The 13,249-nt window shown below is 40.2% G+C and overlaps 1 pseudogene; it reads left to right on the forward strand.

Annotated features, from left to right (window-relative positions):
- Positions 1 to 4,244: 4,244 nt before the first annotated feature.
- Positions 4,245 to 4,903, forward strand: LOC114900851 (annotated as a pseudogene).
- The last annotated feature ends 8,346 nt before the right edge of the window (positions 4,904 to 13,249 follow it).

The following is a 13,249-nucleotide window of genomic DNA, read 5'->3' on the forward strand; positions in this document are numbered from 1 at the left end:
GGACCCGGCCGTTTCTACCTGATAAAGCGTTGTTCCACTGCTCCTCATTGTGTTGGCAAGACTTGGTCAGATCTGTGTGGTGATCTGATCTTTTCCCCATCCCATCCTGCTTCCTCTCCCTTTTTATTTCTCACAAGCATTAACCCACCCTTTCTCCAGTCACAACACAATAAACCTCTTGCACTCCTAACATCATCTCAGTGCCCACTTCCCAAGGGACCCATTGGTACTACAACTGAGTGGGTGATCTATCCAAGGCAGAAGATGAGTTTAAGTGGGGGTGGTGTGCTACCCATCTGTGGTAACACATTATTCACTGACAGGAGGTATCTGTCATTAAGCATAGAGTTGGAAATATGAATGGGAACCTTAGGAGTGTGATAGGGAGAGAGAGAGAGAGAATGAGAGAGAGAACGAGAGACAGAGAATAAACACATGTGGGTGGTGAGCTCAAAGGAAGACTTTTAGGTAGATATTTAGTCTATTCTATTTATCCATAGGTCTGTCATTTAGCCCTTCTTTATTTACTCTTAAGCTATAGTGTTGAAGAACATTGTAATTCATAGGTTGAAATAAGCACAAAAACCCCACCAAAAGCACTAATTTTGGCTTTATTTTATTATCAATCTATAGTCAATTTTCAAGTACTCACAAAGTGTCTAGAATAATACCTGATGCACTGTAGTGAGTTCTCAATAAATATTTATTGAATAAATGAAAGAATGAATAAAAGTTTAAAAAATTCAACACATATACTTTTGAGCCAGTAAAAAGAGTTCTTCAGGATGGCTAATCATGACAGTTGTCAATAGATAGAAAATTTTCAGGCCGAATAAAAGGAAAACTTCATTTTGTACACAAAACCATTTGCCCTAGCCAGACAGTATCCCACAGCATAGTTAACATCTGAAAGCCTGTATAAGGAAGTGGACTTAACTCCCACCCTCTGGGACTTGGATTGTAATAGGACTTCCTGGTCAAATGAAAAGTCAAGTCACTATTGTGGCTGAGAAACCAAGGGATGGCTTATGACGAGGGGAACCCCCAAAACAATCTGAATGTTCATACAATCTAAGAAAAATAGCAAGTTTTCTGTGTATATGGCTTCAAGTTATATAACTACTTCTTCAAATCAGAGAGCTGTCCAGAAGCCCTTCCTATTCAGAAAATCTGGAAAGCCCCTGCATTCTTCTAAAAAGTGTATATGACCTGAATGGGTTAGAGGTTGTGTTGGCAGATTAGAGAACTCTCAGGGAAGCACCTTGAATTCTCAAAGGGAGGCAGTTATGGGATTGCAATTAAAGGTGGGAAGGGCTATGATTGGCTCACTTGGGAGACTCAGCTGACATTGGATTGAAGTTCTGAGACACAGCTGATACTAATGCTCCTTGTAAATTGTAATTGGTGTAGGAGTACTGCTATGCAAAATTCCTCATATAATCTCACTTTGTTTTCGTGTTTTGTGGTGTAACTTGGTGATGCAGTAGAAGACATAAGTATATCTTATCCTATTTGAGAAAGAATTTGGACAGCAATACAATTTCGTTAAAAATTGGAGCAAATTGCAGTTTGAGGAGGCCAATATAAAATGGTAGAGAGGATAAAAGAAAATGGTGAGGGATTTCCCTGGTGGCGCAGTGGTTAAGAATCCGCCTGCCAAAGCTAGGGGACACAGGTTCGAGCCCTGGTCAGGGAAGATCCCACATGCTGCGGAGCAACTAAGCCCGTGCGCCACAACTACTGAGCCTGCGCTCTAGAGCCCACGAGCCACAACTACTGCAGCCCATGCACCTAGAGCCCACACACAGCAATGAACACCCAACGCAGCCAAAAATAAATAAATTAAAAATAAGATAGTGGTGAGTAAAATAAATTGGAACAAGTGTGTTTTCATTGTATCAGATTGAAAAATCACTAACGTAATACTAGTTCTCCTTATGCATAATTAAATAAAATGTTCTTATATTAATTTATCAAATTGTAACATTATTTTATGCAGTTTGAATGACAGTGAAGGATCTCACTGGTGAGGAAAAATGGAATATTTCAAAAGAAAAAACATTGGATAAAGAATATTACAAAAGGATACGTGAAAAATAATGAGGGATAGTCAACTATGGCAAATATTTCATTCTGATATAATACAGCAAAGTTGATTTAAAGGAAATTGATAAGAATAAAATAAATTTAAATCTGAGATGTCAATCTCTAAACACTGTAACTTTTAAGGTAATGCCAACTAAATCATTTGTTACTGATGTCAGAACATTCAGGTATTTGGGGAAAATGTCATTTTAAAAATTATGCTTCTACTACGTACTGGTTATGAATTATTCAGTAAATGTGTGGGGGTGATATTATTTACAGCTCATTTCCTGCCAACTTCTGTTTTTCACTAAATTTTTCTTTTTTAAACTTGAGGCAGCTTCACAATGTAATTGGTAATAGAAGCAGATGGCGCATCTTTGACCCTTCTAGGCAATCAGTTATTTTCAAGATATGGGGACAGACAGTATGCACTAAAATCAGCCCTATCTTTTTTAGCTGTCAGAGTAGACTTGGTCATAAAATTTGAGTAAAGAACCTGAGAGATCTTCTAGTACAATTCTTGTATTTTACAAGTGAGAAAATGCTTGGTTAGAGAGGTAGTAAATTGATCAGCTCAAGGTCACGTAGGAAGCAAATAGGACCAGATCTCAGCCACTTGACTTAGTGTTAGAGTTTCCTTGCCCCCACTTCTAGTATCAAGGCTGTCTTTTCTATTTGGGGAGATTAGAATATTTATATATTATATAAAATTATAAAACATTTTAAGCATCCTGAAAATTAGCAAAAATAATATAACTCTGGAGTACTTTCTCGCTCAGTTCTGTCAAAACTTAAAACACTGCCATATGTTCATCAGCTTTTAAAAAATATATCTTGATAGCCTTTGTCTTCTTTTATAGATCAGAACAGCTACATTCAATTTACACTGAAATGATAGCCATGGAGTGTTTTGGTAACTTTAAAAATCAATTACGTAAACACTCTCAATTCCCTAAAAATAATAAATAATGAAAATGAAATATTATTACCGATATTAGTAATAAGTAGACATCATTGTTCTGCTTACTGTACGACAGGCACTTATTTACATGTATTGTATTATTTTATATAAAGTCACATTTTGTTATTCTCTGAGGGTTCAACTCATTTTCTTCTAGACAAAATTATCTATCTTTTGTTATTATTCTTTCTGGCTGAAATAGTAATGTGTTACGTAGGCCTGTTTTTTCTGTTGGGCCAAAAGGCCGCTAATAGCCTAAGCAGTTTATTTGTATGGGAAAAAAACAAGTGCTTTATTTTTGGGGTGATGCCACCTCCTGTTGAGCTCTTCAGCTGCAGGAGCAGAATTGGTGCTAGATTTCTGTGTCTACTGTCCCCTTAGTTGGCCATTCTTGTTTAGGGCCAACCCATACACTTTATGGTGGTGACTCTGATGGCCAGAAAGAGCACTCTCAAGGCTGGTGAGAAGTATTGTGAAAACATTTGAACCTGCTTTTGGATGGGTTTATTGAAATTATGTTTGAATATTGATTACACCCAATGATATTCTGAAAATTCACATCAAAGAGAATGAGGAAAGCATGCTGTGAATGAAGGCTGGGCAGAGGAGAAGCTGGGAACCCATCCAGATTTTTCTCACAGAAATCAAGCCTTCCTTGAAACAGATCCTGAATCAAAATGTTTGGTTGTCAAAGCACATTCCTCCTGAGAATGAGATGGACTGAGAGCTAAAGCGACTGAGATGAAAGAAGTGTAATGTAAGGTAACAGAAAGTCTTGTCTGCCTCCAATAATTTCTACATCTTCTCCCTCCTGAAGTTTCCCCCACAGAGTACAATAAAGATGGTGACTTTGTCATCCTCACCCACCATGTCCATCACCTTATATTTCACCCATCTTATACTTCTCACCTTTCCCCAAATCAGGTAAAGACTTTCACATTTCCTGTCATTTATTCATGCCACTTATTTCCTGGCCTGAATTTCCTTTCTTTCCTTTACCTGGAAAACTTCTACTACAGTCAAGTTTCAGGAACGCAACTCAGGAATAGGGTAGTTAAATAGAGATAAACAAAACTACATATTTAGAATACTCTAATTTGGATCTCAAAAGTCTAAACTCAAAAAAGTGTCTTCTACATAGTATGAACTCAAGATGTGTTAGTAGTTTTTCCTCATGGCAGCACATGGCGGCAAGATGGTGGTGCAAATTTCCAAGGAGAGGAAGTTTGTCACCGATAATATCTTCAAAGCTGAACTGAATGGGTTTCTCACTCAGGAGCTGGCTGAAGATGGATACTATGGAGTTCTGAGTTACAACAGCCATGACAGAAATCTGACTGCTGTGGTTCAGAAAAGATCTAGCTTCCCTGAGGGCAGTGTAGAGCTTTATACTGAAAAGGTGGCCACAAGAGGTCTGTGTGCTATTGCCCAGGCAGAGTCTCTGTATTACAGATTCCTAGGAGGACTTGCTGTGTGGAGGAGGGCCTGCTGTGATATGCTGCCGTTCATCATGGAATGTGGGGCTAAAGCCTGCATAGTCATGGTACTGGGAAACTCTGAGGATATAGCGCTAAATCCATGAAGTTTGTGGATGGCCTGATGATCTGGGACTCTGTTAACCACTATGTTGACACTGCCATGTGCCACGTGCTACACAGTCAGGGTGTGCTGGGCATCAAAGTGAAGGTCATGCTGCCTTGGGACCCAAGTGGTAAGATTGGCCTTAAGCCCCTTCCTGAACTCGTGAGCATTGTGGAACCCCCAAATGAGATAACACCCACCACTCCCATCTCTGAAGAGAAGGGTGGGAAGCTGGAGCTACTTACCATGCCCCAGCCAGTACTCCTAGCATAATAGGGTGTCCTTGGCAGCTGGATCTGGATGTTACTCTGTAAAGACCTTTAATAAAATAAAATATTTTTTAAAGACCTGTGGACTGACTAGACTGTACATTCAGTGTTCAGACTGAGGGTCATGTTGCTCCATGGGAGCATTACTTTTTTTTTTTTTGCATCAGCTTTTATTTTATTTTATTTTTTAAACATCTTTATTGGAGTATAATTGCTTTACAATGGCATGGGAGCATTACTTGATTGATTCTTAGAGCTGTCTGGCTCACAATGTTTCTTTGCTTTCCCTGAAATCCTCTTGGTTTCAATTGTATCTGTGAGGCAAGGGCCAGAACAGGAGGACCCAAGCAGAGGTAACCAGAGAAGTATCCTGTTGAGGGGTAAATCTGGTGATGGTGTAAGCTGATTGCTAACAGGAAAGCACCTTGATTAACTCATCTGTAGTTCAGGGTTATAGGTTTAGAAGAGGGATATGTTTAAGATGATTTTCTGTATTGCACATAGAAAATGAATACAGCAACCATTTTATTTGGGGGTTATTCAGAAAAAGAGAAGTATTAGTAGAATGAAGGAAGTAGATAATGTTTTTTATGTTTAAGAGTCTTGATAATTTTTGTTGGACTATGAGGTCTTCTTCCGCAATATTTTTTCTGCAGTTAGGTCCTTGTGTACAGTTTCATCCAAAAGCTTTAGAGATGCCGTGAGCAGCACTTTACCTGAAGTGAGACTCATTGACCTGTGGATCACAGATTATATGTTTACCGGGCTCTGGTATACTTAGCTAGGCCTGGGCGCACCTGGTTGTGTCCTACTCTTACCTCAGGGTGTAGATCATGGCCCTTTTCTGTCTAGCCATGAGCCAAAGGTCCTGCTTCTACAGACTGGCACTGGAAATTGACATACTCCTGCCTTCTCTGACGTGGAATGCTCCTGTCCTGTACCATAGTTCAGTGGTGAAGGACATGGGCCCTGGAGTCAGATATACTTGGGTGAGATTCTAGTTCCTTTATATCTAAGCTTAGTGAAGGTTTTCAACATCTCATTTGTAAATTAGAGCTAGCAGTAAATTCCCGTATTGTGAGCATTAAATAATAATATAGAAACCACTCAATGTGGTGCACAAGGAAGTGATTAATACTTCTTTGACTTCTAAGATTCCCAATAGCCAATGTCCAAAGCCAGCTGAACATTGGCTGTTGGGATGCCCTACTAGGATTCTGGTTATTGACCTTTACATGTCAGACCTATTGTTGAGTAAGCAGTTCTCCTTGCAGTCTATCTTCCTTTTGTTTCTCTGTTCTCCTCTAGCAAGATCCTAACAAGGAAGGGATGGGAGGAGCACAGAAGCATCTCTCTGTCTCATAATTTGTCTTGGTTTTGGCCTCGGTAAGACAAAAGACATTGATTATTTTAGAACGCAGTAATTAAGTAGGTAGGGTACAGACTGTCAATAATATCAAGAAAGCAATTCATTAAGCAGAGTAGGTGCTGTTGGTTAATAAACTGGCTTTAAACAAAAATTTGCCATGAGTGAGCCAAAATCTTGTATAATTTGTCTAAAGATAAGGGGGAGTTGACCTCATTTCTCAAGTGTTTCCAGATATTGTCCATAAACGAGCATAAAATAAATATTCTTGAAAATGAATCTAGGATTTTTTTTTTAAAATAAACTGTGACCCTTAAAATGATGCTCAAATCTTGAGGAAATAGCACTTGTGTTCAGCATATTTCATTGTCTCGCTCCAGTGATGGGGTAAAATGACCATAAATTTTACAGTCAGACAGGCATGGTGTTTAATTCTGCTCTGGTATTAACTTATTATCACTGAACCTTTGTTTTCTCTTAGGTGAAATAGCTTTAGTTTTCTCTATTTTACAAGATGGCTGTACAGATGAAATGTGATAATGCCTGTCAAGTTCCTTGTGTCATGCCATGCCCAATTTCTATCTTTATCTTTGTCTTCCAGACCTGTATGGAGAGCATACTTATGTTAAATGAACTTAGTGAAAACACACAACTTCTTATCTGAAAACTACTCTGCATTCATCCCCTCATACAAGAACCATCAATGTGATATAATGTTCTAAGATAGGACTTGCTGACTATCTGATCTTTTTTTACTTTGGGCAGTGCAACTCAAGTTATGAATAGGAAGGAGGGAAGTGAAGTGATTGAATTCATTGACTTGGATAAATGGGAAAAGGAGTGTTACTGAGCATATGCTATCATGAGTGAAGTTGTTACCATGTAATATTCATGGCACAAATAATTATTGAATGGCTAGGGCAAGGAAGGCACTGTCCTAGGTGCTGGGGGTATAACAGTGAATGAAACAGGTCAAGTTCCTGGCCTTATGAAACTTAAGTGCTAGTGAAGGGATACAGAAAATAAATAACTCAGTAAAAGCGCTATAGAGAGTGATCATGATGTTAAGAAAAATAAAGCAAAATAAGAGGGGCAAGAAGTGCTGGGGTAGGTGTGGGATTTCTATCTTATATAGGGTGGCCAGAGAAGGACTTTTTGATAAGGTGACATTTGGGCAGGGGTATGAAGGGAGTGAAGGAGAGTTTGGAGATGTTAAGCCTCAGAGTGTTCATCCCAGAGAAATAAGTTGCAGAGACTCTTGAGGAAGGAGGAAACATGGACTGTTAAAAGAATATCAAGAAGATTGGTGTCATTGGTGCAAGAATGAGAGCTTAAAAGATGAGATCAGAGAAATGAAGCATGAATGCACTGTTGTTCCACAGGAGCAGTTTGTAAGTTTGTGGAGTGTTTTGTGTTGTCAGAATGATTGAGGTGTGCTACTGTTATAGAATGGGTAGAGGCCACAGATGCTAGATAGATGGGATGGTTCCGCACAGTGAAGAATTGTCCTACATCTCACCCACTTTTCACATATCTGAATGGGTATTTGTAGAGTGTAAGGCTGCCACATACAGTTGTGTGAGTTGTGGACTGCAGAATTTTTGGAAGCACCATTGACATGGACCTGTTGGCATGGTGTCCCCATAGGACTGTGTTGTGCACAATCTGTACAGCTGTAAGTGACATCCCTGCACATAGTAAAACACTGTTTATAGTTTTTGGAGTCTAAAACCTAACTCCGTTTTACGTGTAGACATTAACCTGGAATGGAAGTTGTAGAGCAGATTTAAGTTTTGGGTGTGTGGTTGACCCTATGATCGTCCTGGAATGATGCTATGCTCTGCAAGTGAAGGTGTTTAAAATCATGACTACCTTGCTCAGTATTGGCATTTGCTGCTGGTTCAGCTGAAATGGAAAGGAGTTGAAGCTGAGAGCAGGGGAGGTGTGGAGAGGGAAAAGTTAGGAGGAAGAAAAGCAAGAAGGAATTCATGTTTCTGCACATGTGGGGTTGTGTTTTACTCATTTAAAACATAATTAAGTGACAGGACCAAGTTCTTTTATTAGGGATACCTTTGGAGTTGGGGCCGCCTGCCCTCCCAGGTCAATGGGTTTGAGTGGTGGCCATGAAATTCACACTCATCATGTACCAACACTACAGCTTTGCAACAATGCTTCCTGTCATCTAACTTTGCCCATTCCAAACTCTGTCTGAGGACTTTCCTCTTATATCACATTTTCTGGGACATTGTATTCGTTTCCTCTTGCTACTGGACATATTACCACAGATTTAGTGGTAATCTAAACAACACAATTTTATTCTCTTACTGTTCTGGAGTTCAGAAGTCTGAGACACACTAACTATGCTAAAATCAAGGTGTAGGTAGGGCCATGTTCTCCCTGGAAGCTCTAGTAGAGACTCTATTTCTTTCCCCTTTCCAGCTTCTAGAGACTGCCTGCTTTCCTTGGCTTGTGGCCCCATCCTCTGTCTTCAAACCCAGCAGTGTAACATCCTCAAATCTCTTTTTTTTTCTTTAACGTACACTCCCGTCTCCCTCTTATAGGGGCCCCTGTGATTCCATTGGGTCCACCTGGATAATCCATGATCATCTCCGCATCCCAAGATCCTTAACTTAATCACATCTGCAAAGTTACTTTTGCCATATAAAGTAACATATTCATAGATTCTAGGGATTAGGGCATGTGTGTTTTTGGGGCACCATTAATTCACCTATTACAGAAATTGACACCTAAAATACCCAGGTCAAGGAGAGGACTGAGGTGGGGGTTGGGTGGTGATGGTGGCAGTGCTGAGCTAGCGCCACATATCCAGCAAACTGTGAACTGTTCAGACACACCATCATTTCAGACCAACCCCCTCCCTTCTCATGGTCATGATACCATCTTAGTGATGTGGACATTTTGGTAATCATTAGTGCTGATCATGAAATATTTTTAGTCCTCCCTTTGGGCACATGGACAACTTGCACTTCTCTGCCCTCTTAGGGTTAGGTGTGACCACGTGACTTGCTGTAATCAATGAAATGAGAACAGAAATGACAAATGTCAACTGTGGGCTGAGTTTTAAGGGCTGGTGCATGATTTGCTGTGTTCTCATTTTCCTGCCAGAGCAAACATGGCAGCACACAGATTAAATCTCCCTTGGTGTGGGTTCCTGAGTGAAAGTAAATGGAGTAGGGCCCCCAGCAGATCCCTAAGGGACAAACACCCTGAATGATAAATGAAATTTCTTCTTTTAAGCCATTCAGATTTGGGGGTAATTTTTACTGCAGCATAACCTAGCCTGCCCTGACTGATATAGGCATCCTCCATAAGAAACCAATTTAGGGCTTACTCCCTATCCTGATCCTTCCCACCAGGGCACCATTCCCTGATACCCTCCCTATTTATCAAGGAAGTCTTTTAGGGCCTAATATAACCCGACCACTTAAATCCCAGTTTGGAGGAGGCTGTTCATCTATAGCTCCATTCACCTTTCCAAAATTTATAGACCAATGGTCAGAGTGAGCATGTCAGTCTGGTCTGAGAGAAGTACACTCATAATTGTATCTTTTAAAGACCACACAACTGTTCTACTCAGTAGCCGCTGTGGATTTCCCATATAAAACTCCACTGCTTTCCTCCACCGAAAACACTGAGTCACTTCTTTCTGCACCTCCTGGTACCACCATTATTCTAGTAGTTGGTAGAATTTCAGCTTGCCCTCTGACCTCTTTCTTCTGACCTATGGATACCAGCTGCCTGGGAGGAGAACAATGGGATGAACTTGTGGCAGCCGACTCCATCAGTCTTCCTCATGTGTGTCCACACCAGCCCTGGCCTCTCTGCTGAAATTCCACCACTACACTGGAACCTAATAATTAGTGCTGATTTCCCTGAAACAGCCCAAATGTGCTTGAAAGAGTTCCTCAGCTCCATTGGCCCCATTTCATGCATCCGCAGTAAAGGGTAGAGCCTGAAGAACAGTCATGAGGATGTACCTCTGACTTAGGAGTGCACCAGCCTTGGAAAACTCAGACCCAGCCCTGCTAGGGGAGGCATTCTCATGTGGTGAGGTCAGCTCCATCCACGGACTTTTAAATAAATCCTGCCCATCCACCCAATGCATTACTGAGGATGTATAAAAACCTGTCTATGCAATTTCTCCGAACACCCTCCTGCTTACCTTGCTCTCTTTTCAATCCAGGCTCTGCTTCCTACCTCAGGATCTCCTTACATCAATGACCTATTCAGATGCATCTCTTTAGTTTTAACCTGAGTCATTTTACTTAGGATAGGAGCTTAGACTACTTCTGGCTCATGCACCTGCAGCTTTAGTAGAGAGGGGCTTTTGTCTCTAACCATCAGCCTGGGCGACCAGCTTGTGTGGACTCCTTCCCAGTGCATGGGTACCAGCTAGTGCCAATCTCTGAACTTAAAAACTCTCCTCAGTGGTGTCAGACCCGATCAGGGCTCACAAATAGGACAAGATTGAATTTCTTATTTTTTTAGGTTAGCTTGACCTGAAGTCAAGAGTTCAGACATGTACTCAAGCTTATACTCAGAACTATTAGCTTTTAGATGCATCCACTCTTTCTAAGAAAGTAACTCAGGACTTCCCTGAAAGAGAGGCAGGGAGACTAATACCTTCTGAGAATATCGAGGTCATGATGCTCATGTTTTAAATCATGTCGGGGCAGGGGGATTCTTACAAACTAATGGGTAAGAAATTGCTCTGCTTCTCAGTGATTCTCCAGTGCCTTCCTAAAGCAAGCGCATAGAGGGAATCATGAGCAGATGTAACCACCCAGCACAGTTGTGCGTTCCTCATTTATTACAGAGCTTCCATGCAAGGAGAGGGGGACAAGCAGGCAGGGATAAAAAGGGCAGCTTTTGTGTCCTTGAGCAGCTCCTGGGAGTCGCTACCAACAAATTGGATAAAATTACAATTAAGACACTTGGGAAATTGAACCAGGAAAGTTTATCCTCCCATATTGAATTTTAAGGTGATTTCCAGTCATGGGGCAGGATAAAAGGAGGTCATTTTGAAACTGATCACGTGGGAATATTGGTGTGAGGTTTGGGAACTTCTAAGAAACAGCAGGATGCCTTGAAGAATTGTATTAGTTTCTCCAATATTTGTTTTCTGTGAAATTGGTTCCATTGAACCTTTGAAACAAAAATAAAGGGAAATATTTTTGCTTCATTTTCAGTCAGTTATCGAGACAGAAAAATTCAGATTTCAATAATTCTAGACTCTTAACATCCAGAAATTCAGGAGTAATTTTGCTAGCCTCTGAATATAGAGAAACAAAATAAAATAAACTAAATCGCTAACTCGCCAATACACTGACTTCTGTTTTATCTTGTGATTTGCCTGGACTCCAATAAACTACTTCTTTCCCCCAATTTTGTGTGTGTTGATCCAGAATCATTTTTTGATTATTGTTAGATTGACCGAAGGCGTGTGAAACATTTTCATTTAAAACACAAGAAAAAGAAAAGATGTGAGGATGCAGCAGGGGTGAGAATAGAAAGCACGGGTACGGTGGTGCATTTTGTTTCAATTTAAAATAAAAAATTGAAAACAGTTTAATTCTAGTTTATATCTCTTGTCTTAACTACGTGGACTGTAACTGAACAAATAGAGATGAGATGCTTTATTCATTATTAAATGACACTTTGGCTAAATTAGACTCTTTATAAATAACTCGTGTGTGTGTGTGTGTGTGTGTGTGTGTGTACAGAATTCAGTGACTTTGTACCATATGACCATGATGACATCATCTCTCCCTCCCCCCAGCAAATTACTCAACAAGATGGATTTTCTGTTGATAACAATTTCAGCTCTAATGGAAAGAAATATTTATCTGACAAACCACAGCACGTTAGGATTGCTAAAGGAGTAACAAGGATTTGTAAAGAGCCCTAAAACAGACTCGAGATCAGGATTTGTGGGTTCAAGTCCCAGCCCTGACATTAACTGCTGCTAACCTTGCCCAAATCACTGAGACCATTGAAACTCAGTTTCTTTTTTTTTTTTTTTAACATCTTTATTGGAGTATAATTGCTTTACAATGGTGTGTTAGTTTCTGCTTTATAACAAAGTGAATCAGTTGTACATACACATATATCCCCATATCTCTTCCCTCTTGCATCTCCCTCCCTCCCAGCCTCCCTATCCCACCCCTCTAGGTGGTCACAAAGCACCGAGCTGATCTCCCTGTGCTATGTGGCTGCTTCCCACTAGCTATCTATTTTACCTTAGGTAGTGTATATATGTCAGTGCTACTCTCTTACTTCGTCCCAGCTTACCCTTCTCCCTCCCCGTGTCCTCAAGTCCATTCTCTACGTCTACGTCTTTATTCCTGTCCTGCACCTAGGTTCATCAGAACCATTTTTTTTTTTTAGATTCCATATATATGTGTTAGATTACAGTATTTGTTTTTCTCTTTCTGACTTACTTCACTCTGTGTGACAGACTCTAGGTCCATCCACCTCACTACAAATAACTCAATTTCATTTCTTTTTATGGCTGAGTAATATTCCATCGTATATATGTGCCACATCTTCTTTATCCATTCATCTGTCGATGGACACTTAGGTTGCTTCCATGTCCTGGCTATTGTAAATACAGCTGCAGTGAACATTGTGGTACATGACTGTTTTTGAATTATGGTTTTCTCAGAGTATATGCCCAGTAGTGGGGTTGCTGGGTCGTATGGTAGTTCAATTTTAATTTTTTAAGGAACCTCCATACTGTTCTCCATAGTGGATGTATCAATTTAAATTCTTACCAACGTGCAAGAGGGTTCCCTTTTCTCCAAACCCTCTCCAGCCTTTACTGTTTGTGGATTTTTGGGTGATGGCCATTCTCACTGGTGTGAGATGATATCTCTTTGGAGTTTTGATTTGCATTTCTCTAATGATTAACAATGTTGAGCATTCTTTCATGTGTTTGTTGGCAATTTGTATATCTTCTTTGGA

The sequence above is a fragment of the Monodon monoceros genome, unplaced genomic scaffold (assembly GCF_005190385.1).
Source record: "Monodon monoceros isolate NGI ecotype Baffin Bay Population unplaced genomic scaffold, NGI_Narwhal_1 Super_Scaffold_19, whole genome shotgun sequence".
NCBI classification, from domain to species: Eukaryota; Metazoa; Chordata; class Mammalia; order Artiodactyla; family Monodontidae; genus Monodon; species Monodon monoceros.